Here is a 25,811-nt window from a genome sequence, read left to right as displayed (position 1 = left end):
ATCCAGTGGGACCCAGTTGTACTTCTGCCCATATCCCATGCTGCTACTCTTCACATGTGTCACACTGCTTAAACACCATCCCAAACAAATGTGATTTGTAGTCAGAGGTTTATTTCATATGAGGGCCTATCACATTTCAGCCACTCAGCTTTACCCAGAACTTCTTTCACCACACGCATGGTGAGAAAAAAGCATTATACCTTTCATCATGAAGTTTTATATACATACAGCTTGAAACACAAGGGGCAGATCAATGAAAGGCAACTCTGGTTGATTTCCATCCTGCATTTAAGCAGGTCTGATCAGACTCAGCTCTAGGCAGAGTGGTCATGAGCGAAGGTGAAAGGTCACAAGTGAAAGGCAAGGTGTGCATAAAACAGAATCCCTGCAACTCATAGCTGAGTGTCCTTGCCCAAGCATCTTCAGTCCTCTAGACATGTTTTCATCACTTGGAAAGTGAAAAGGTTGCTCTAGAACTCAGGTAAAAGCTGGCCACCTATGAGCTAACCCTCACCCTCACAGGAGCTTTGGTTTTAACCTTGTTTGAGCTTCTTAAAGTTTCTACTTGTTGTTGTAAATTAGATTCTAAAATATAAAACTTGAGAGATTGACATAGAAAGAAATCTGTTTTTCCCTGAAAATCTGAACTTGTGACACTATTCAGTCTATTTTTCCTTATAGTATCAGTGAAAATCATCAGCTAGACCTGAGCAGTATCTGCCCACCTCAGATGGGACATGTACTCACTAGTTCCCCACAGTCCCCACCATTCCTTAGTTGCACACCCAGTCTACTCCCTCATTTATCCTACTTGCATGCGCTCATAAACATCTGGGTTTGCAATCCTAGGATCAGCTCAAACCCTAAATGAGGTTTGTTTATTCATTCTTTTTTTCATTCAATCAACCTCTATTCAGTGCCTACCCACATGCCATTCTGTGTTTGTACTTATAATCTAAATAAAAATCTTTTTTTTTTGTAGTGACAGAATTCTGTATTCATTTCTCTGAACCCAATTAATTTCCATCACTTCTGAAGTTTTCTCTCTTCTTGGTGTCTACTTAGGGTTCTGCAGATTGCATCTCCTGGCACAAGTTCCTCAAATCTCCTCATCAGACAGATTGAGACCATGCTTGGCGCCCTGTACCTACAATAAGAAGGAGAACACGGCGCACTTGTCTGGCAGGTAGGAGAGGAACGCACGTCTCACTTAAGCAGCTCATTACTAGGAAAAACAACAACCACTCTATGAAATCAGAAATGGACATCTAAAGACTAATGAGTGGAGAGAAAAGTATAGGCTTCTTTTCTTTATTAATATTTACCTGCTATAGCATATAAAATACCCTTGCTATGGAAGCCTTATTTCTGAAAGATACTAGAGGGTGGGAAAAAAAAAACAGAGCTTTAAAATGTGTCTTTTTAAAAAAAAAATTCATATTTACAAGTGTCTGTGAAGCCTTTGACTTATTTTAGCATGGCCTCTTTTAAGATGAACTATTAGGGAACTAAAGAGAACGCTCTAGGTGACCTGAGACAATTCCTATTTAAAATCCATTTCTCCAAGGCCACTGCTAATTGATTTTTGAAACTTCTTTGCTGAAATAACCTCGGCCCACAGGCAATTGTACTTCAATCATTTCTTATTCCAGTTGAAAATAATAGGATTTTGTATAGAAAATAATGGTATAGTTTTTGTTGTTGTTGTTTGTTTGGTTGGTTTTTTTTAGTCAAAGTCTTATCTGTCAACCAGGCTGGAGTGCAGTGGCATGCTCACGGCCACTGCAGCCTCAACCTCCTGGGCTCAGGTGATCCTTCTGCCTCAGCCTCCCAAGTAGCTGGAACCAGTAGCCACCACACCCAGCTAATTTTTTTATTTATTGTAGAGATGAGGTCACGCCATGTTACCCAGGCTGGTCTCGAACCCCTGGGCTCAGGCAATCCTCTCGCCTCTGCTTCCCAAAGTGCTGGGATTATAGGCGTGAGCCACCATGCCTGGCAGTATGGTTATTAAAAGTATCTAAAATAACAAATAATTGTAAAAAAATGTTTTTATTTAAAGTGATTAAAGCAATATTAATGTTCAGAATATTCCTTCATACACATTTTGCCCAAAATAGCATGTTAAATAAACAAAAGTCATTACAGTCTTTCTGGAATGTCATCCAGGGAAAGAAGCACAACACTGGCAAGAGATCACTGAGATCGCACTTTTATCTCTCCCATCATCACCTCCGTGACTTTGGCCAATCACTTAACCTTCCTAAACTACAGTTTCCTTGTTCATGAAATGGACAGTCATTTCAGAGTGCCTTCAAAATAGCAAACTCGATTGAACAGTAAACTACAACTATTAGTAGGAGATAGCCCTGAGCCAATTTCTTACAAGTTAGTTTGCCAAAAGCAAATTCAATAAAATGCCAGTTCACCAGATTCCACTCTCCTTTTCCTTATTTACAAATGTAAAGTGATTGTCACTGGATATGTTGCTTTTCACAGCCTCTGGAAATTTTTGTGAGGTTTCAGTTGATAGTTTTTTTTCCCCTTCGCTTCATGACAGCATTTGAAGGAAAGCCCAGTCTGTCTTTGCTTTAGCCCCTGCCAGTAAGCAAATGTCAAGAGGACGCTCTGATGAGGAACGAAGGAGCAGAGTCAGCACACAGCCAAAAAGGATGGGCACAGACTAGAGGCATGAGATTATGGCCATAAGGACTCTCCAAATTCAAGAAAAATATATTCAGCATTTTAAAATATGAGACAGATTGTGTATTTTTGAGAACTACTGGCATAATCTTGCCTCTTAGGGACCTTATTGTCCAATGGAAGAAACAAACTAAACACAAAACAGAAAATAAAAAATAATACAATTACAAATTGTGATAAGCCCTAAGAAAACAACAAAAAGGGTGTTCGGGCAGCAAAGAGCTGGAACCTGCTTTAGAAAAGGTTGTCAAGGGAGTTGTGGGGATCAAGAGAGCTTTTCCCAACCAGGCACGTGATAGCTTATCCCTTCCAGGCACGTGATAGGATGGCACAGCCGTGGTCTTTCTGAGGATTCCTGGGGTCATGGGGTGCAGTGAATAGACAGGAAATACATCACTTTTTTGCTGGAGCATTTGGTTGCTGTTGCAAGACCCTCTAGCTCCCTTTCCCCATGGCATTCCGACTGATAATATGGTTCAAGATGTGCCTCCTTCAGCCTGGACCCGGTGTGACTTCAAAGAACAGAGACCCTCATCAAACCCACAATGGACATGTAGCATGAGCAAACAACAGACTTTCATTTCTTAAGCCACTGAGATATGGAAGCCATTTGTTAATGCAGCATAACAGAATATCCTGACTATTGTCAGAGGAATCTCTGAAGAGAAAGAGTATGATGTATAGAGGCTTTAAGACAAGAAACCTTAAGCTTGGCTGGTTCACAGAATTGAGAGAAGGCCAATATGGCTAGATTATAGCAAAGCAGGAAAAAGTAGCAAATTGTCTTTAGAGTTCCCTTCTACTTTAGGCTGCCTGCCTCTTAGGCAGTTCTGATGTTTGTATTCCTGGCAATGCTTTAAGACAGATTAAGTAGCTTGACTCTAAATACTTTTGATTTGTTTACACAAATCAAACTCTCATATTTTATCTCTTGCCTGTGGATTATGATCATTTTTATCAAGAACTTTGCATGTGGGCTATTGATATGATAATGCAATCTCAAAGCCTTCTCAGAAGCTAAGGGCCTCTATCTTTTCAGTTGATAAGGGATGCACTTGGGTATATAGGCCAGTCATAGCTGAGCCTTGGGATGGGCAGCTCACAGGATTTGGCAATTGAATAATGTGCAATTTTTAAGCTCTTGCCTTTGCATATCAATTACTAATAGTCTGGTAACAGAATCTAGAGAAAAGCCCAAACTTTTATGGGATTTATCATAGCCCCTTTAATGTTTATGTAGGAGAGATTGTCTTTTGCACTTAAGATCTTGTTTGCAAACAAAACAAAACAAAACCCCCTAGCAGGAAGCATATCTCATGCTATGTAATTTATCTTCTCTGGAAGAAAAGAAGAGCTGATTCAGCCCTCTTGAGATTTTGACAACTAAGGTATTTTTTTTTATCCTTGACACTGCTCAGATAGAGCCACTGATATTATAACTGCCTTTATTGAAGTTTGGTAGATTTAGAGGAAGTACATCTGCCTGTTATTACAGTAATTCTTGTACAGTTCTTAAAATCTTAAGGATTTTTGAGATGAATGAAATGTCGCTAAAGAAAAAGAAAGCAGGAAAAGGGAAGGGAAATGGATCTAAAATTAAAATTGTGTCCTTAATGTAGTCCAAGCTCAGTGTGAGCTAGTTTTATATGCATTATTATCCCCATGGTGGAGCAAGTAGCTTAGAGAGGTTATGATCACCCAGTCAATGAGTCACAGACCAAGGAAGAGACAGAGCTCTCCTCCCTACCAAAGAAAAGACCTTGTTCTTATCTCTCTACTTTTTAGACTAGAGTGTAAAGTCTCCAATACCATCACCATGGTCAAATTAAAAATGGTCAAATCTTGCATTCCAAATCCTGCATTTCTAAAATGGCCAAATCCTGCATTTCAAAAATGTAAAGTTATCCTCTCAAAGATAAATACTAGTCATTGTATATTGATTTATTACATGTATAGATTCAGAAGAGCCTCTAAACAGAGCTGGTTATTACAAAGCTGTGCTCTGATAATTGTGCATCTTTCCTTCGTTCAGCCTTATCCTGTGTAATTAGCACAGTCTTGAAAATAGAAGTTTTCCATGACATTAGAATTCTTACATAGCACACCCTCTAATTATTTCATATCTTCACATTAGGGACTAAGATACTCATGGTGAAAGGTGGAATTCTGTTTGTTATTTAATTACTTATAGAAGGAAAACAGGAAAACCAAGAAAAAGAGATTATTAAAATAATTTCTACTTGACTCTGAGATGCATACACATAGACCAAGACACAGGCATATTTTTTTTCCCACACTCTCATGTCGACCTGGCTTCGACCTCATCTCTTTTTGTACCAGTCTTAGTTACACTTGTTACCATCTCTTCCTGTCAAGGACTTACCTATTCTTCAAGTCCCACCTCCAAAGGCCCTTCTAAAGGTCCATAGTTAAAATTAAGCCCCCTCTTCCCATACCCTAGGATGCTTTGTCCTGATCTTACAGCATCTCTCTGCCTTGTGCTATAAGTTGAGGGAGGGACAGAGACTACTGGTGATTCACTCAGATATGTTTCCTCTGTTTTCTTCCTGGACACAAAGATAGACAGCATTTTCTTGCCTTCCTTAGAGTTGGGCATGACCATGTAATGCATATCTAGCATTGGGAAGTAAGTAGAAGTGACATGCTTCATTTGAAGACCTGGGTTTGGAGGAAGTGAGGATGCCTAACCTATGCTCTTTACTGCCAGTGAGAAAACTCTGAGACCCTTGGTTGAGGGTGAAGAAACACTGAGCTCCTGAATCACCCAGTAAAAAGTTGTGTGGTCAAGCAGCAACACCCTGTTTAGGTTATTACACAAATAAAATATGATCATCTACTGTGTTAAGGCTTGGAAATTGAAGGCTTATTTGTTACAGCTACTAATGTAGATGTACCTAACACAGAGTGCGCATGTTTATAAATGGATGCCTGTGTGTGAGTGATTCCTTCTATTTTAGACGCCCCAGAAGGACTGGGACTAAAAAAATTATCCTTAACTGTGTGTAAAATTAAACTGAATTGGTGCCTCATTTGGAAGTGGAGCAGATGGCCATTAAAATGAAGAGTGCAGGAGACTCTAAAACATCTTCAATATTGGGAATGCCATTTCCTCATTTGCAAGCAGCTGTCTAGAATTTTGTAAACAATCTCATAGGTGACTAATTTGGAATAGAGAACAAAAGGAATACCCAGTTAGTTTCCATATTAAAATGTGTCCTAATTCATTACTCATTCAAATATTCTGTTTTTCAATCAACAAGTACATACTAAACACAATCTACATGCCCAGCAGTCCTCTAACAGTGCTGATCAATCACAGACCTGGATTGAAATGAACCCTAGTTCATTCCAAGTGCACAGTCCAACTGGGGAGCCAAGTATCCACTAAGTCATCACACTGTTGAATATGCACTTAACTTACACCCAGGTTCAGGTCCCCCTTTTGCAAAATAATGATGATTATATTGTCTATTTCTCAGATTTTGTTATAATTTTTAATTAGGTAATATTTAAATCTAATGATTATAAAATGATTAGCACTGTGCTTGACTCTTGAACTTGATAAGTACTCAATAAAGCTTAGCTAATATTATTTGTATTAACTTAGATAAATACTATAAGATTGTATAATACAGGAATCTGACTAGACCAAGGAAGGGGTCTGTAGAAAACAACAGTTTCCCTTGGAAGTGACTCCTGATATGATAGTTGAGAGGTTAGAAAGAATGTTCCAATTTTTTAACAAATAGAATAAAAATGATATATTTGAAAGACTTATGATGGGACTTAATTTTAAGGAATTAAAAAAAAAGTCAGGGTAACTGGAGTCTAGAATGCAAGGAAAAAATTGCTGCAGGGTGAGACTATGCAGAGCCTTGAGAACCACCACGTAACCTTGCTAAGAATTTAGCTATCTTTCTAAGCACAACAGAAAATCGTTGAATGGTTTCCAACAGGTAACAGCACAGAATGATATGATCAGATTTCATTTTTAGAAAGTTCACTGCAACTGGAGTGTGAAGAAAGAGAATTAGAGGGGAGACAGAGAATATGCAGTTATTATAACTTGCAAGTTGAAGAGTCACCATAGGAGTCAAGATAAGAGACAGCCATAGCTTGAGTAAGGTGGTGGTAGAGGAGCTGGAGAGAAGTAGATGTATAAGAGAAATTTCTGAAGTGACATTGGTAGGACACAGTGATAGATTAAGTACAAAGATGAGGGTGAGAGAGCTGTTAGGAATGGCTCCTAGTCTTTGACATAGAAAGAAAGGCATATTTCACAGTGAAAAGGAACCCTGAAAGAGAATCAGGGTTGCAGGATCATGAATTTGCCTTTGTGCATGTTGCATTCAGGTACCCCTCAGATAACAAAGTACATATTCAAATTCAAAACTGGATATATGGATCTGGAGGTCCATAGAAAGAGACCTTTGAGATAGAATATACATTTAAGAGTTACTGGCATATAGATGGTAACTAAGGTCATGGGCAGAAAAAAATTTGCTTAGAAAAAGCAAAACTAAGACTGAGAAGAAAGGAGAGCCTAGGACCTTAACTTGAGGAACTTTTTAGCAATGGAGACTATGTTAGGCAGGGTTTTCCAGAGAAAAAGAACCAATTGTGTGTGTGTGTGTGTGTGTGTGTGTGTGTGTGTGTGTGTGTGTGTGTGTGTGTGTGTAGATTTATTTTAAGGAATCAGCTCACATTATTGTGGAGGCTTGGTGAGTCCAAAATCTGATGAGGAAGGTCAGCAGGCTAGAGAGTCAGGAAACAGTTGCGTTTCAAATCCAAAAACAGTCTGCTGGAAAACTAGGAAGAGCTGAGGTTGCAGATGATGCCCAAAGACTATCTGGAGAATTCCCTTTTGCTCAAAGAAGATCAGTCTTTTGTTCTGTTCAGCTCTTCAACTGATTATATTAGGCCCAATCACATTGTGGAGGGCAAACTACTTTACTCAAAGTCTACCAATTTATATGTAAATCTCATCCAAAACCACACTCAGAGAAACATTCAGAATAATGTTTGATCAAATATCTGGGTACTGTGGCCCTGCCAAGTTAACATAAAATAAATTATCACAGAGATATAAGAGCAAAACTGGAAATAGTGACTGGTTCTCAGACACTGTACTAGGTGCCAGGAATACAGTCTATGTTGTGGTTTGCAGTGTAAGCCCTGGAATCAGAGAGCCTGAGCTTGAATCCTAACTTTGCCAGTTACTTGTCCTGTGACCTTAGGCAAATTTTTCAGCAACTCCAAGCCTCTTCTTTAAAATGGGGTTTATAATTACCTACCTTTGAGGGTTGTAAAAACTAAAATTGGTTAGTAAATATAAAAGGCTTAGAAAACTTATTAACCTAGTAAGTGCTCAATAAATGTCATTCTTATTCTTAAAATAGACACAGACTATGTCACCATCCAAGTCATCATGGAGTTATCATCTACAGTGGCAGGGAGGTATGACAAACAGGCAACAATGGCAAGGTAGCTGACTACTGCAGAAGTACCCCATCTAGTCTCTAATGAGGGCCTGAACTACCAAGGGAGAAGGCAACTGTTCATCCTCAGTGATTTAGGCAATTCTGGACACTGCCAAAATTCCCAACCTCTTCTCCCATTCAGATACTCACTGCATGAATGGGCTGTGGCACTTGTGAGATAAATTCCTCCTTCACTCTTTCCTCATAATATCCTCAAGGTACCTCTGTGAATATACCAGTATCAATCTCTAATAATTTTATGTAAGCTCCCTTTCAGATAAACGATTCAGGTCCTAATGAAACAAAACCCTTGTTTGGTTAAAATTTAAAGAACAAGATAAATGGGGAGAAAAAGGGAAGGGAAGAACAAAGAGAGGAGCCAGAGAAAGCCAGCGGGGACTCTGTTGCTGCTCATACCTAGAGTTTCCTGGATGGACCTTCTCTTCCAGACCTCACACTCATAGCTTGGGTCCCTTAAAACATTTGCCAAATACTTTATCTGTTTATTTGTTTACATAAGTGTTAATTTTAAGGTATTTTTTTCCTTACTATGAGCCAAAGTAGTTTGTCCAGAGAGACACTGCCAATAGAAGACAATTACCTTGCTAATTCCACATTGTCTTATTTACAGAACGGCACAATACATATTTTTTCCCCTTAAAGCATCCTTTTCCCTTTCACTTCAGAGACAGGCATTCATCCCCTTTCCCCGGCCTACCCAGAGCAGTTGTTCCAAAAGCACACCACTCTTTACTCTAGCTCCTGTAGAAATTGGAGAAGCTGTGATTGTGCCTTCACTCCTCTGATTTTGTCCTGGGCTTGGGCAGGGAGTCCGTGCAATAGCACTTGGCTCCACTTGCTAATCTCTTTAGACACTGCAAAGGTGTTTGACAAATTATTTAGCTTGTAATTCAATATCCACTGTGTAGTTGGCAGGTTGTTTTATTTTTCTTTTTAAATTAAATACTGATAAGGATCTTGGACCATGGCAAATTCAGAGCTGATCTTACAAATGTTTTGGTCCTTGCAAGCAAAGGCCTCAATTTCAGCATCATTTCTTTTTATTCACAGTAGAGATTGGTGCCACACAATTTCCTTCAAGGTGGACTCTTCTTGACATTCTTCAGCTAAGCAGAGTAAGAGGTTCCATCTGCACTTTGTTTCTACATTTCTCAGTCACGTTTCCTCAAATGACCTGGGATGAGCCTAGACCACACAGCTGGGAATGGATCAGGTCACTTGACTCTCAGTCTTATACACTGTCCTCTCTACCACTCTGCCCTCCAGGACTCATGGCATGGTCCTCTCTTGCCAGAAAACCAGCCATGTGGCCAGGTTTCCACTCAAGCCTCCAGAGCCTGAGGAAGAGGAGTCGACAAGCAAAACAGAAAAGAGTGTCCTCTGGTCTCTGATGGACCTCTTCTGGGACAATTCCCCAAGCAGCTAAGCCAGAGCTGAGGAAGAGAAGGCAACAGGAGATGCTGGGCTAGACTGAAGTCCCTACCTTCTAGCACAGCAGCTTTGTGCCTCTATGTACACCTGAGGAGGTCTCTGAGGCCTACAACCTCAAAGAAACTCAAGGAAACTGATTAGGAGACCCCCTGTCAGGAATGGGATGAGGTGACTATCCATATTGAATAAGGTTCAGAGAAGAAAGGAAAGTCAGGAATGGAGTGAGAGGCAGGGATGCCTGTGGCACACCTGAATACAGTCAGCCTTCCATATCCACAGCTTCTGCATCCATGGATTCAGTCAACCATGCACTGAACATATTTGAGAAAAATAATAATAATGCAACAATGAAAAATAATACAAATAAAAAACAATACATATAATAATTCTGTATATAACATTTACATTGTGTTAGCTATTTTTAGTAATCTACAGATGATCTAAAGTATAAGGGAGGGTGTGTGTGGGTTTTATGCAAATACTACACCATGTTATATAAGGGTCTTGAGCATCTGTGGATTTTGGTATGGAGGCTTTTGGAACCAATCCCCTCAGATACCAAGTGACAACTGTATTAGTAAATTAAACAAATATTTTTCAACTATAATCTACCAAATGTCCTTCATGCCAAAATGATCACAATTCACATTCCAAGGCAGAATACCAGGTTCCAAGAATACTCATGTGATAAAACATACAAACTTCAAGACTCCAGCACAAATGGTGCATCTTCTGTGTGCCAGATGCCTCACAGATTGTCTCATTTATTGCTCAAAAGAGCCCTGCAGGTAAGTATTTACACATTCACCTGCCAGTTGAGGAGAGGAGGCTCCAAAGAGTGAAGAACAAAGAACAAGACAGGTGCCACTTACAGTGAGGAGGACAAAAGGTGGTCCATTTAGTCACAAAGAACAAAACAAAATGTAGTTGGTTCAGCCTCTAAAGACTGAGCAAGTGGTCAGCTGGATATTTGAAGAGATTCTGTTACTGGTCTTTCGGGTCCCCTAAATTTCCCCTGACTAGAGAACTGGATTGGTCTAGAGGGCACCTAGGTAAGACTGAATGGCCAAGATGAGGTTACAGAGCTCCCACTACAGGCGTTAGCAGATTAAAGAGCAGGAAGCCTGGCCTTTCTCTGCAAATAATGCTCACCACTGTTCTCTCTTTGACCACTGACATGGCAGTTCCCTGTCACTGCATGACCACTGCCCAAGAGAATACTTTTCTGATGGTGTGTTTGTTTATGGCCTCAGATACTCTATAGCCAAAGTCCTTTCCTAGCTGTGACTCAGCTCTGAAAATAACTGGAATGGAAACCAGATCATTACACAATTTATAGCTTTAATTTTTTTTTTTTTTGAGTTGGTATCTCACTCTATCACTCAGGCTGGAGTCCAGTGGCATGGTCACAGCTAACCTCAGCCTCAACTTCCTGGGCTCATGTAATCATTCCACCTCAGCCTTCCAAGTGGCTGGGACTACAGGCATGCACCACCATACCTGGCTAATTCTAATTCTTTTTTTTTTTTTTTAGAGACAGGGTCTCACTATGTTGCCCAGGCTGGTTTTGAACTCCTGAGCTCAAGCAATCTTCCCACCTTGGCCTTCCAAAGTACTAGAATTACAGGCATGAGTTACTGTACCCAGCTACTTTTAAAATTTGTTTAAAACACAAGGGTGGCTTTAGGGTTAAGGTTGGACATATCCCAGTGCTCTCTCCTGGGATTTTGTGACATTTATTCTCAGTGGACTTCACTAAGCCCTGGAGAGATTGCTAGACACATTGTACACAGGGATCCCGAAGCTCAGTGAACTCCAGGCAACAACTCTGTCACACCCACAGTGTTTTCCTCCTCCCTTACTCTTCTAGAACAGGTTGTTCTAAACTCTCTAAGAACACTTAGAATTAAGTAAGGGCTTATTTCCTACTTGCCTCAACAAATATGTATTCAGCTGTGTGTAAGGCCTTGTGTTTCTCACCAGACTGTGACTCTTTGATGTCTGGCAACTATCCCTGGACCTAAAAAGAAATGGTACTCTGTAGATGTTGGTCATATGAATTAGCATATGCCATATAATGCCAGGATTTGAAAAATGTCCTGTAATATGAAATGGTCTACAAATCTTCCTTCACCAATGGTGTCTACCTGACATCCCACAAATGGCTTCTCAGACCTTTCCTAATAGTACAAATACCCCTCAAATGCTAGTGAAATGAGTGAACTATGATGAACTGCCTAAGGAATTAATGAACACCACTTCCTGGAAAATGTTCTGTGGGCATGTGAAATGATCAGAAATATGACTGGCAGAGGTTGTATAGTTGATGGGAAACATACCAGCATGGTTTTTTATATTCTTCCCACTATAGTTCGCATAAGAGATGAATTTCTCATGGGTCATACACTCCCAATAGGCAAGCTAAACCACATCTCTTTCTCTGTCTCTCGGAAAAGTAAATCAGAAGGCAAGTGTGTAAAACTTTATCTTTACCAGGAAAAACTTGAAAGTGCTCTCTTTCTAAAAATCACTATCCTAAAAATGGACAGCCTTAATTGAGTGTTTACTGTGTGCTAAGCACTATGCCATGAGCTTTGCATACATAATCTCATTTGAGCTAGGAACAACTCTGTGTAGTTGCTTCCATAGTATCTTCATTCTGCAGGCTAGAAACCAGTGGCCTTTAGAAGTTACAGAACATTGCCAAGAATAATATGTGAGTAGGACTGGAATCCTAGTCTTTACATTAATACTCAAATTTCAGCACTTGATGACTCGTATCAAAAATTCTTTTTTTTTTTTTGGAGTTGGAGTCTCACTCCATTTCCTAGGCTGGAGTGCAGTGGCACACTCACAGCCATTCCAGCATCAACCCGCAGGGCTCCGATGATCCTTCCGCCTCAGCCTTCCAAGTAACTGGAACTACAGGCACGTGCTACCACACCTGGCTAATTTTTTTTTCAATCGTAGAAACTAGAGACTAGGTCTTGCCAAGTTCCCCGGGCTGGTCTTGAACCTGCGGGCTCAGGGCAATCCACTCGCCTTAGCCTCCCAAAGTGCTGGGATTACAGGCTGAGCCACCCAGCCTGGCAAAAATTCTTGCGATATCCGTCACAACTACAATATATTCTATGTATTATAACATAGAGAACCTTTAACCAAAAATGCAGTCCTGCTTCCATCAAAACTAGTTTTTTGCTCCATGGTTTGAACCCAATTCTCCCGTATTTATTTAATTCACTTTGGATCTTAAAAAGCAAGAACGTCATAAATATCTCTTATATAGTATCTATAATGTCCTGCTCACTCTAGCAGATGCTTTTCAGAAATTGTTTCTAATCAAAACAAATATCTAAAGTATTATATATAATATTGGAGCAGGACAGAAAGCGGAGGCCAAGTCTTGCCCCACTTACAAGTTTCATTTCTCAGGCTCCAAGGGCCTCCCATTTCTCCTGTGCTCACTCATGGCAAGTCTAATTAGGTGCCTTTCCTCTTCTTCTTTGTGGGTTTCCTTCTGCACCAGCCTCGTCTGCACCCCTCCCCTCAGCTGAGATATGAGCCATAGCTTACTAATAGGTAGGACAAAATTGTCAAGAACAGTCCTCTGAGATGTGTAGGAGGAAGGTAGCCTTGTAGAAGGGACAGGAAGTAACATTAGAAGCCATAGGAGGGTGAGTGCTTCAAAGAGGTGTTTAAAGCCCAAGTGAGGTAAATAAGGTGGAGAGGGAGGGGAGTGAGGGAGTGCACAGTGGGGAGCCAGCTCTTTCTGCTAAGAAAATGGAAAGGGAAAGAGAGGGGACTGGCTGCTAGCTACCACAGAGTCTTTGAGGAGGAGAGGAAGGGAGAAAAGAAATCTCTAGAGAGCACTGCCATTCATTTTGAAGAAGGAGAACCATACAGAAAGAGAAAAAGCAGCTTTTCCCTGCCAAGTGCTGTCATTTGTGTGGGAGTCCTATTGACAGAGTATTCGATCATTTTTCCCTGTCTTTCTCACCAGTCACCACACCCGTGTCTGGGAGTCATGCCCCAGGGAAATGCCTTCAAGAACTGAGCAAAAGTGAATTCTCTCCAGCCCTCAACACTTGAGCAGCTTCTTGAATGACAAATCTCACTAAGACCAGTTCTTTTTCACAGACCAGAGAGCAGGGATCAATCGTGGGCAGACTGGAGCAAACAAACCATTGTCCAGATTTGGACAATGCAGGAACCTGGTGAGGTAGGAATCTATTCATGCAAAAAATGAATAATTAAATAAAAGAAGATAAACAAAAGGTGTTGGTCAAGAAGGAAAATCGAGAAGATATGCAAGCTTTCCCAGCCTTCAGTGAAATGATTTTAGGGTTTCAAATGAGGAGTTTGTCTATACATTTACGTCCAACTTGCTCACAACTTTGAACAGACTAGTGCATGTCTAGTAGTTTCCTATGTTGCACAAAGAATTTATTTCAAACTGTAGCTATTTGAAAATATATACTATCAAAATCAAGAGTTCGATACAAAAAAAAGTGTTTCTTAACCTGTGATTTCACAAACAGTTGATTCAATCACTTTGATTTTTAAATTAGCAAGTCAAAAGGTCAGTCAATTTGATTAAAAGCACATGCACAGTCTAATTGATTTGTCGACTGTACTGACTATTCCCAGGAAGATGTACCGTGATGTGATCCTAAGAGAAGTAGTTTGACAACAGGCAACCTTGACTTGGGCTTGGGCCCCACTACACACCAATTGTCAGAACTGGGATGAGCCTATGAGCCTCAAGACATTTGTCTCTACATCTTGGATTCTGGCAATAATCAAATGAGATAGTGTAGGCAGAAATGAGTCTGTACACTGGAAAGTTCTCTACAAAAATCCAGTTTTATCAATAACTGTCACATAACCCCAAAGCCAATTATCCATCAATTCTTTGAAATGCCAGCACTGTATTTAACACACTTATTCATAGAAAGCTTTCCATGTTTGACAACTTCTGTCCCTCTCCTGTCTGAATCATACTTCCTAATAATTTTCAACATCGCCCTTTATTAGCAATTTAATTCAACACTACCAAAGATTAGAAGCCCAACTACTGCTACAGTTAATGGAAATTCTCCTTTATATGAGGTGCATCTGCTGTGACATCTGTCTGGAGCCCATGGAGAAGATTCAGTGTTCACAAGCAAATTGAGTAATTACTATGTAATTGCACTTTAAATTGTGTAGTCACTGATTTGCTCTCAAAATTCATACCTTTTGGACATATTCAATATTAAAACCACCTGGGTTCTTTCAAAATTGGCAAGTATTTTCTTAAAATGTCCAAAAATAAGGATTTGAGGTAAACACTTGTGGCCAAAAAATTAGAGTACTATCTTCAGAAGAAAGAAAGAGGTGGACAGGGAAGAAATGGGAGTACTGAAAAAGAGATGTTAATAGAGAGAGAAAGAAATGAGAGGTCTGTTTCAAAGGTGGTTAACTAAGTGCTTTCTCAATCATCTCATAAAACCTGTAAAATCACTAAACCTCACTGGTTGGAGAAAATACAGAGAAATAGAAATGAGGAAGAGAGATCATGCAAGATTTCACCTTTCCCAAGAAAGTCCATCACTGATGACAGATATTTGGACTTTGGAAAACTTCATTATATGTAGAGAGGAGAGGAATTAATGACTCAAGAGAAAGTGTCTGGTAATCCTATATAATCACCTAGATATACAGTAGTCAAACCTGAGGTCTCATATTTTGCTAAATAAAACATAAATCTGTGGCTCTTCATCCAAACTCCCTTTTAAAAATCTAGTCACCAATTATTTATTAATTACATATTATTTTAAGTGTACAATGCATGCAAGGCTAGATTGCTGAAACAAGACAGAATATCTATAAATAAGGCAGCAGGATAGCACATTGACTGACTACAGATCCTGGCTGAAATGAGTTTGAACCCTGGCTCTCCTGAAGAGCTGGTGTGTTGAGCCATAGAAAGTTATTGATGCACAACCATTTTTAAGCTACATAAATGGCAACTTTATGTGTGTCCACGAAATGGAATTTTAAAAGATTCAGTGTGATTGTTTCTAAACATGAGAAAAATAACTTGAGAATTAGAGAAAATAATTTCTGGCACCAAGGTAGGATGCTGGTAGCAATAGTAGTATTGTTATTCCTAAGACCATATAAACATATAACAGAAGACCTTCAGTCCTCTAGTGAATGTACTAAATGGCATCTTTTACAATGGGGATGGGGATAAAGACAACGCAGCAAAATCTAAAGTTGTGAGAGTTGCACTTTTGACCACCATATGCTTAAAAATACAAACTTCACTAAATAGTTAATGTCTGGACTTTGAACTAAATGAGAAAACTGGCTCACTTGTTAAAGCGAAGGCATTTGCATAACTACACAAGCAGATATACGTCCAGATTCTGAAAGCAAAACTCTATGCTGAACATCCACCTTCAACAAACGCCCCATTAAAAATCAGTTACTGTGCAATTGCATTAACATCAAATAGGTAGATTTTTAACAGCAAAGCACTTTCTAACAAATACATTCCTTTGCGGTCTTCAAAGGTCCTATTTAAGGGCAGTGTGGAGGTGATGTGGTGAAGTAGTTAAATTTTCAAAAAAAGGAAAGTACAAATGCACTCCCAAAAAATCAGTGCGCCACCTGAATGTGAGTTTTTTTTCCTTTGGGGAGGAGCAGCTGAGCATGGCAGCATTAGAGGTGGTAGCAGGGGACGAGCCAGAGCCATTAGTCAGTTTGCTAAGTAGAGATGGGAAGCAAGTTCAATGAAGCGAAAAGTTTCCTGCTCTGTGGAGTTGATGGAGAGAAGGAGTGTGATCGGTTCCTTAAGGGGCAGGCAGAGGGGCAATGCTTAATTCTGCCTCATCTCACTAAACATGCCTGTTTATCAGAGTTGAATCAACACCTTAGATTACACATTATGCAAATGACTGTGGCAATGTGGCACCTAACACAGTCTCGCTGCCAGTGTTTAGATTCACTCCCACTGTGGTCTGTGAAAAGTGAAAATAAATGTGTTCCCCTTCTCTCCTTGGCTTCTTTGTCCTTGAAATAAATACAGCTTTCTCCAAGCCTACAGCTCAGGGGCTAAGCTGTATGGCAGATGGCAGTGTCTCCTGCAGAGGTTATGAACATGAAACTCACAGGTTAGGAAATTAATTTAACAAAAATAAAAACAGAGGCATCAATGACTCTCACAGATCATACACTGGGAATCTCAAGGAAATTCAGTTCCTTAAATGAGATTCAGAAAGATCCTGAAGATGTTTCAGTGACAACGAATCCACTACCCAAAGGTAGCTATTTCCTGATTTGCTCATTGAAAAGGGACACAGGAGAACTATGTGTTGTGTACACACTTCTAGTCCCCCTACCATGGGAATGGGCATGTCTTAACCTAGAAAAAGGAAAGTTGAAAACTACCTATCTCTCCTCACATAAGTACTATAAAAAAGATGATTGATTTGACCAAGTCCCAGGATAAAACTGGAAGATATATGCTTGCTAGTCTATCCATAAAAAAACTGACATCTTCAAGTAAATATGATCAGATCTAAGAACAGATTCCCAAAAGCATTACTGGAAACTCCCCCTGTAGTTCCTAAGATATATATGTATCTAAGATACTGTTTATTCCTGAGGTAGATATTAATAATTGTCCTAAATAATGTCTAAGACTACTTCCAACACTAAAATTTGGGCTATTATGATGAAATCAGAGTTTTTTCCTTTTTGTTTTCATTTTTACAAAAACAAGCCTAATGTTGGACCTCTATATCAACGAGGAACTGAACTCTATTGTAGAGTGGATAATTACTTTAAAAGATAACTTTACTGGGCAAAATAGGATATGTTGGTCTCCATTTCAAAAACAACCTTAACATATGTCAGAGCTCAAAAATAGAAAGAATCAGGTTAGGGCAAGAGTGTCTTGTGGGCCATAGTGTCTTTATATATACTCAGACTCAAAGGAGTCCTCACTTTGTATCATAAAGACTTGGTACATGCAATAGTCTTCTGTATAAACAACTGTGCCCACTGTAGACAATTTAAGTTTGAAGTTAAGAATAAATGACACCCAAATGGAACCTAGATTTTCCTTTGTAGAAAAGCCAGCAGTGTCTGGATAATAGTTTTCTTAGTGTGTGTCCTTTGTAAGGGCATTACATGGAAAGATGGAGAAAGATCCCCCTATCTAGGCTTGTGCAACCCTGAAAGCTACAGTGTAGTCTCTTTTCCTGAAGATAACTAGTCTTATAATAGAATCAGAGGCCAGTTCTAGCTTAGATTCTAATGGTTCTTTTGCTTTGCTTACAAATGGGTAGTCTTTCTTCAAACTTTCTCCCCATAAGATGTAGAACTAAAGTCTCTAAACTAATTATGCTCGTAAACATGTTGAGCATCTCTGACACAAACGCTGTGCTTGAGGAGAGGGCTGGCATTTTTATACAAGCTAGGAAACTTCACCTCTACTTTACAGCTTGTCATTAACTTCACTGAGAATGACAACTTGATAAACATGCCTATGTTATACTCATAACCTCTTTGCAAAGCTATTTTGGAAAGCCTTTTTAAAAAGTGACTCAAGGTCAGGATCGGTGGCGCAGCCGTTAATCCCAGCACTTTGGGAGGCCGAGGCAAGTGAATTGCCTGAGTTCTCGGATTCGAGACCAGCCCGGGCAGATAAAAAATTAGTCAGCGTGGTTCCGGCTACTTGGAAGGCTGAGCGGAAGGATCTCCGGAGCCCAGCAGGTGGAGGCTGTGGTGGCTGTGAGCATGCCACTGCACTCCAGCCTGGGTGACAGAGTGAGACACCAACTCTAATAGTAATAATAATAACAATAATAATAAAATCAGAAAGCCACTCAAGAGCAGTCTGCTACCCCATGGTGTTAGAGCACACTATAGGTCGGCACAAGGTCCTCACCCTTACAACAGGGAGGTCGACTTTTCTGGCTCATCCACATCTGACATTTAATCATTATGAACCACATTAGTGTCTGAATGGAGACCAGAAGTTTGGGATAGTGCCTTTCTATGCCTTTGGGACAAGAAAGACAATGGGATTAAGTCTCCAATTTCACAAATTCCCTAGAGACATGGAGATGATATGAATGCTCTTTCACAGTCTCCAATTAGCAAACCTGGCCACAGTGGCCTGGCCACACTTGCCGGAGTCTACAAAATGTAAAAACAAAATGTATCACCACCTAATGAGGACTAAAGTACCCATCCATACTCCCCTTCTCCTAAGAGAGTGAGAACCACATTCCAGGCTGTTTTTTGAGCCGGCAGCCGTTGAGCATGTTCCTAATTAGGAAAGTAAAATGTCCCAGACTAAGACACGAGAAATCGGAACGGTTACAGTGAATATAGCTTTTAAGATTCTGTATTTGCCGAGAGAATATTACAGGGAGAGAGGAAAATAAAGTTAACCACAGGAAATAATGATAGAAAGACTAATATATTTAAGTAACCTTTTGTACCATAATGTGTTTTCCTTAAAATAATAAAATTTTCTCTTGTTTTTACTTAAACACCAGAAACTATTAACTTGACTTCATCCAGGTTTTTAAATACTTTAATAGAATGTGGTTAGGTATAAATATTAACGAAGCTGGAAAAAAAGACCAAATGAATTAAAATGTATTCCCTGAACTAGGCTATATAAGACACATATTATTACAAAAGTTACCTGTGTTTCACATCTTCAAGACAGTAAAACCCAATGATCAAAACAAAGCAAAATAAAAACATATATGGTCTCTTCAGTTCTTTAGATTTGAGCCTGAGTTTAAAATCCTGGAGGGAAGTAGTATCCACAAACTTTGTCACCAATGCTATTGTTTGACAAGTAAAACTTCACTGCAGTGCCGTGTGATCTGTCTATACTGAGCAATGCATCTCCATAACATCTCATATCTACTTCTATGTCATTTATTTCATATACTTCTGTAGACTGCATATTGAAATAACCTGTATGTAATTACTCTCTAAACTTCAATTCTTTTCACAATAGCACCTACACTTAGAGAAAATATTAATAATGGCATCCAGATTGTCAATAAGGTATTAAATATTTAAGTGTACTTACAATTTTCTTAAATATTAAAATTAAGAATATTAGTATTTATTAAGCACCAAGGTGTGCCAAGACTGGTATGGAGTAATTTCCTGATGTTTATTTCATTTCTTCTTCACGAATTTGAAGTATTCACACTTTTCCTGTCTTGATGCAGAAGAAATGATTACAGAACAGTGACACAGCTAGTAAGTGACAGAATTTGAACTCGACTTGTCTGACTACATGGTCTATTGTTTTAACACTTCAAAATACTGCCTCCTGGTACCAATCCCTTACCAAATGCTTTTCAAAATTACCAACAAAACCCAAAGTCCTGTGAAGTAAAAATAAAAGTCTGTAGCTATAAATTTTCATAAACATTGACACTTAGAGATAACCAAGTTATTTCTAGTCCAATTTGACTTTTTAAAATATGAAATGTTACTTCAAGATGCTACACTGTTACAGAAACTAAGATGAAAGGAAATCACAATCTTGTCCTCACAAGCTAACATACCTGGAGTAGAGCTCCATTTAGACCAGGGAAATCTAATCCGCCAGACTATATCATGTCACACTTGACCAGATGCCCAGAAGGACTTCAGTGGTATATCCCCAGATAGGAATCCTTAGTACTTGGCAGTCAGGTCAAATTATTATTGGACTTGGCTCATCAGACAGACTGCCAGGATTGCTGACTTCAGCCTCTTAATAACTGTTCCTATGGTTCTGAAGACACTGTCTAGGATATAAGTGATTTGTCCTTGTCATTCCAGAACAAGTTCTGAGATAAATAACCTAGAAGATGTCAAGCAAAGCATGGCACTGTCTTATGCTGCCACCCTAAAGACTCCAGATCATATACTATTCTCATCCCAACATCAAAAGAGTTGACCCATAAATTGCAGGCTTCAACTGCTTGTATTGTTCCTTTGAAATATTAGTGGTCTGGGAATAAGTTGTAGTTGCAGATTGATGAGCCAGGTTGGAAAGTTATGATATCCATGGCACCATGAGTATGATTTCAGGACTCCAGGCAGCAGTTGGCACCTTTGCTCTCTGACACTATGATTGAGGTATGTGAAGTTCCTAGGACAGGCTTTATAGAACCAAGAACACCATCATCTGTTCTAATATTCACATCACTGGAGTCTCTGAGAATACTGACAGAATCAACTTGGGAAGAGTAAGAAGCCCACTAGACAAAATATCAAATAGCAGTGGAGAGATGCTTACATAAATGGAATATGGCAGTCACTAAATGAATGGTGTAAGAGTACAGAGTCACATGCAAAAGTGTTGGTGATACTTGCTAAGTGGAAAAAAAGCATGAGACAGTTTAGACAACATGATCCCATATTAATTAGTGAAAATATTCATAAATACAAATAAATAAAATGTCTCCATCTGTTTATCAAGAGTGCTTATATATGCTTGATAGAATTATGGGGTTTTTTTTCTTCTTTTTATTTATTTTTATTCGCAAAATTTTCTGTCTTGAGCTTGCATCTTTTTTGTAACACTAAAACAAAAACTTTCACAAGGGCTATACAGTCTTAAATCACACTGATTGACATAAGTTAAGAAAATTAAAACTAATAAGGTACTATATTTATAAGAATTTTTTTAAATACTCAGATAAGATTATGTTTATCCCATAAGGTAACCAAAAGGCTGTAACCAGCCTCCCTTTTAGTAGACCCCATTTTTACAAAACAAACAGTACAATAAGAAAAAAGTGATAACGGTCATTTACTATTCCAAAAGAGAAGTCACAGAGCACATTAACTGTCCACGGGGACATGGCATCCCTAACTGTATTCCCAAAAAATTTCTAGTAAAAACATCTCTGTCTTGAGATTCTCAAAGTAATAGACCATATTAAAGACTCTAAGCAGTCTTGCAGTAAATAAATCTAATGAACTTTGTTCAACCTATTGTTTATATCCATTAACATCTCAGAACTCAAAGCAATAAGAATATTGGAACACACTCTGACTATAAGTTTGAAAACCTTCTTCTTTCAGACCTCCACAAATATATTACTCTTATTGGGGGTAATATATACTTAGCTCTGTGGCCCAAGCAGAAGGCAAATAATAATTCTGGTTTCTGACAACTGTTCCAAGAACCATGCTCTAGACTTCCCCAGGGACCCAGAAGCATTGACACTTCTCTACTAGTCACCAGAGACCTACATGTGTTTGGGAAGCCTTGGAGCCCATTATTGCTGTTGTGAGTCATGCCTTGAAAACTTTCCAGTTATTAGCAGGTTATTCTTCACCCACTCCTGTTACCCAAAACTACAATTTATTCTCTTGAATCTGACAATAAATGGCCTCTGTAAAGAATTTACAAGCATATTAAAACCAACCTAACAATAGCCCTGAAGATAACTCCCTGGAAGGGCAATTTTGGCAGTGAAGTTATGTTGTCTCCAAACTTTTCAATGTGTATATTCTTATCAGTAGCTTGGATGTGACATTAAGTGAAACATTTTGTTAGAGATTTTCATAGAAGAATACAGCACAGTAGCTACTGCAGATAATGACGGTGACTATGGTAACCCAAGGTGAAAAGCACCATTTGCATCACTTTATCACTCCTTAGAGATGCAATTTACACATGTTACTGCTGTAACTGGACAAGATGGATATAATCACAAATGACCCACCACAACAGCAAATCAGATAATTTATTTTAAAATCAGTTCAGAAAGACATTAAGAAAAAAATAATTCAAGTATTTTACAGTTGACAACCTGTGAAAAACTTTGACAAATACTCACATCAGAAAATGTTCAGATTCGATAGTATGGTTCCTGAAATTTTCTTTTATTCATGATGGTGTGTGTGTGTGTGTGTGTGTGTGTGTGTGTGTGTGTGTGTGTGTGTGTTTATTGTTTTTCACTAGGAGTAATTTCCTACACACGGGGACTTTATATTTTATTCAAAAAATTTATTTTTAATATAAAAACCTGACAATGAAGTCATAGGAGTTCAAGAGTAAACGAGAAGAGATATTTGCCTTGAACGTCATGCCGAAAAGGACTAGGAAGATATCATATAATCAGAACACAAAACACCTCTTTGTGTATCTCTTCAGCACATCACCTATATACTTGATATAGAATATCATCCACCTTTCTATGATATCTTAGCAAAGAACCCTTGTTTATGCTACTATTGGATGACACATTGCTTATGGCTGTCAGGAAGCCATTTACTCAAACTATTCATTCATCAACTACAGTGTTTCTTGCACTGTGCTTTTATGCTAAGGCATAGCGATCAAGAAGACATAATAAGAAAAGTGATAAAGCTAGTGATAAAGCCAGATAAAATCTTTGCCCTTATAGATATTAAAGTTTATCAAAGAGGCACACTTAAAAGCAGTTGAGGAAATTAGCTTATGAACTGAGTTATCTTCCCATAAGACTTAATAAAACAACCTAAACTGCAATAAATGATAAATTTACAAAGGCATATTGAAAGAAAAATGTTGAAGTGATAGTGGAGAAACAAATATATTGATGAGCAAGGACTCCTTTTGCGTTATTGCCGTGAATCCGACATTCTGACATATTGGATAGCTTCCTATTCTTAAATTCAATAGCTGAATACCTTTGTCTCTTTGCAAAGGCTCTTATCTTACCACTGAATGTCTCTCCTCCACAACCAAATTTTCATCTATTGCAATTTCTCTATTCGTGTTTTGTATAGATCCAAGTTAATATAACTCTAAGCTCCTTAAAGGTAGAGAAATTACATTTTAGTTTATATATTTATTCTAATTTTTATAAATTTTAAGTTAGATTATCAAATACACTAAATGAATAAATGCAAAAAAGAAATCATGATGGTTCATTTTGGGTGCCAAAAAAAGGACAAGAATAAGTTGTCGGCATGTTTTCAGACATAACAACAGACACATGTATGCTGGCACATGTAATTATAAAGTAAATTTACACATCACAAAAAAAGAACCAAATAAATTTTCAGCAGTTTTTGAGACTATATTACAGTGGCCTATTTTTAAATGAAGACTGTAGTTTCCGGTGGATTCACCTAGGAGGGAGGGGTGCAAGTGTTCCCTGAGAGAGACAATCAGTTGTCATCCAAGGCAAGATCACAAGAGGACCATGTTACATCCAGTCAAAAGATACATGCCATATATTTTTAGACAACATGAAAAGAAAAAAATAGAGCATTCAAATATAATCCTCAATTCAAAGGGCTGCTTCTCACATGGGCAATGCTATGTAACATCTTCCAGGATGAGTAGTGTAAGGATTTATTTATTTAGTTTATGATGTTTTATAGTTTTCTCAAGCAATGCCAAAGTGACCAGCAGCTAATAACAGCCAAAATTAAAATCTGTATGCTATTTTAAACTTTACAGTATACCTCACAAGCAGCCTAAAAATTAGATTATCTTCATCTCATTTTATACCTGAAGAAGCAGAGAGAATGGTGTGTGGCTTAGTATTTAAACAACGGAATCCACACAACTAGGCTAAGGAGAAAGAAATTTAAAAGGTGTTAGGTGACTCATGGAACCTCCGGAAGGGCAAGACTTGGATTTGTTAACTAACCAGCCGGAACAAGTGGCCATGAACAATGTAGCCCCAAAAGTACCTGACAATTCTCTGGAGCTGTTTTAGTAAGCACATTACTGCTTTCACTGCCTCTCCTCACAACAGTGATGTTTGCATGAGGAGGCTAGAAATTCTGTCATAGCTATTTCAGTAGAACCAGACACCTCTGTCACTCTACGTGCTTTCTGGGAAAACCAAATAACCAGAAAGGAGCTGCCATCTTTTGCTACTCACTCCTGCATCTGTGTCTTTCCTAGGGGTACCTGATTGATGGAAACTAGGTCATCTGCCTTTATGCTAGTTTTAAAGGAGCCTAGGTGTCTTAGTTATGTATCTCAGCTTCTTTTACAACTGGTCCATTTCCAGGAAAAAAAGCTAAAGGGGAATTGGAACAGGAGATGAGTTGGCTAAACTACCAAATCTGCCCTAAGTGGATAATTTATTAACCACAGTCACATAGGTAGTAAGTGGCAGAACCTTCTGATGCCAAGTCTTATATGCTTCCCGAGAGAAAATGAGAGCCTCATTATCGTAGAGATGAGCAGTTCACCTGGCTTTCAGAGCTAATTACAATGTACCTTAGGAGCAGCTGCTCCCTTTTGACCTAGAATTGCATGAGCTCCAAGCATCATTACTGGTTTGGCTTTCTAGAAGTCTTCATATTGTAAAGGGAGTCACCCAGTGAATGGGGGATGAGTTCTTCATCCTTTGTCTGGTTCTCCTTTAAAAATATTGACTAGAACATTTAATTATGAAACTGAGGAGCTCAGAGCTAAAAAGATCTGTAAGGGAAGGGGAGATGCACAGTAGCTGTGAGTCCATGTACCTTACCTCTCACATGACTCCATGGATAATTAAAGGAAATAACAAAATACATTTTAGGGGAGAGAAGCTAGGAGCCCAAATTGCATGTAACTTATGTAGCAAATCCTCACTTTTACCCTACAACTCTAAAACCAAATAAAGTATATAAAAAAGAAAATATGCTTTAATCTGACTACCATATAAAAAGTGAGATGTAGAATATGGTATATAGACCTACACATTTCCATCTAATAGACCTGTGTTCAAATTCAGGTTTTATCACACATTAGCTATGTAAAGTTGGGGCATGTTACTTAATCTCTCTAGTCCTCAGTTCTCTCTTCTGTAAATGGGAACCATGAAACCTACTTCTTAGTAGAAGTAATTGCTAGAAAAAATTACATGGATTATTTGCAAATCACTTTATATAGTGCTAGCAAATAGTAGATATTGATGAAATAGAAACTATTGTTTAACATATTATTTCAAAAGAATTACTAAATGTCATAACCTTGATTTAACAAATCTTAAGAAGTGTGTTCTGTAGTAATCCATCCAGTAGTGAAAATGGTTACCCTTTTGACTGAAAAGATGTGGGAGAGAATGGCAAATGAGATTATTTTCCTTTAATTTCTAATTTGTATGAGTCCATGTGTTTAAAAAAAAAGTACTACTT

At 38.7% G+C, this 25,811-nt stretch overlaps 1 protein-coding gene across 1 annotated transcript in view; it reads left to right on the top strand.

Annotated features, from left to right (window-relative positions):
- Positions 1 to 1,079: 1,079 nt before the first annotated feature.
- Positions 1,080 to 25,811, top strand: part of B3GALT1 (beta-1,3-galactosyltransferase 1) — a 44,408-nt gene continuing 19,676 nt past the window's right edge. The window contains exon 1 of the mRNA XM_008052817.2: positions 1,080 to 1,186. The gene's annotated coding sequence lies outside the window, so the exon portion shown is untranslated. The remainder of the gene's footprint in view (positions 1,187 to 25,811) is intronic.

The sequence above is a fragment of the Carlito syrichta genome, unplaced genomic scaffold (assembly GCF_000164805.1).
Source record: "Carlito syrichta isolate Samal-C Ts95f unplaced genomic scaffold, Tarsius_syrichta-2.0.1 Scaffold71973, whole genome shotgun sequence".
NCBI classification, from domain to species: Eukaryota; Metazoa; Chordata; class Mammalia; order Primates; family Tarsiidae; genus Carlito; species Carlito syrichta.
This window is presented reverse-complemented; position numbering and strand designations above follow the sequence as displayed.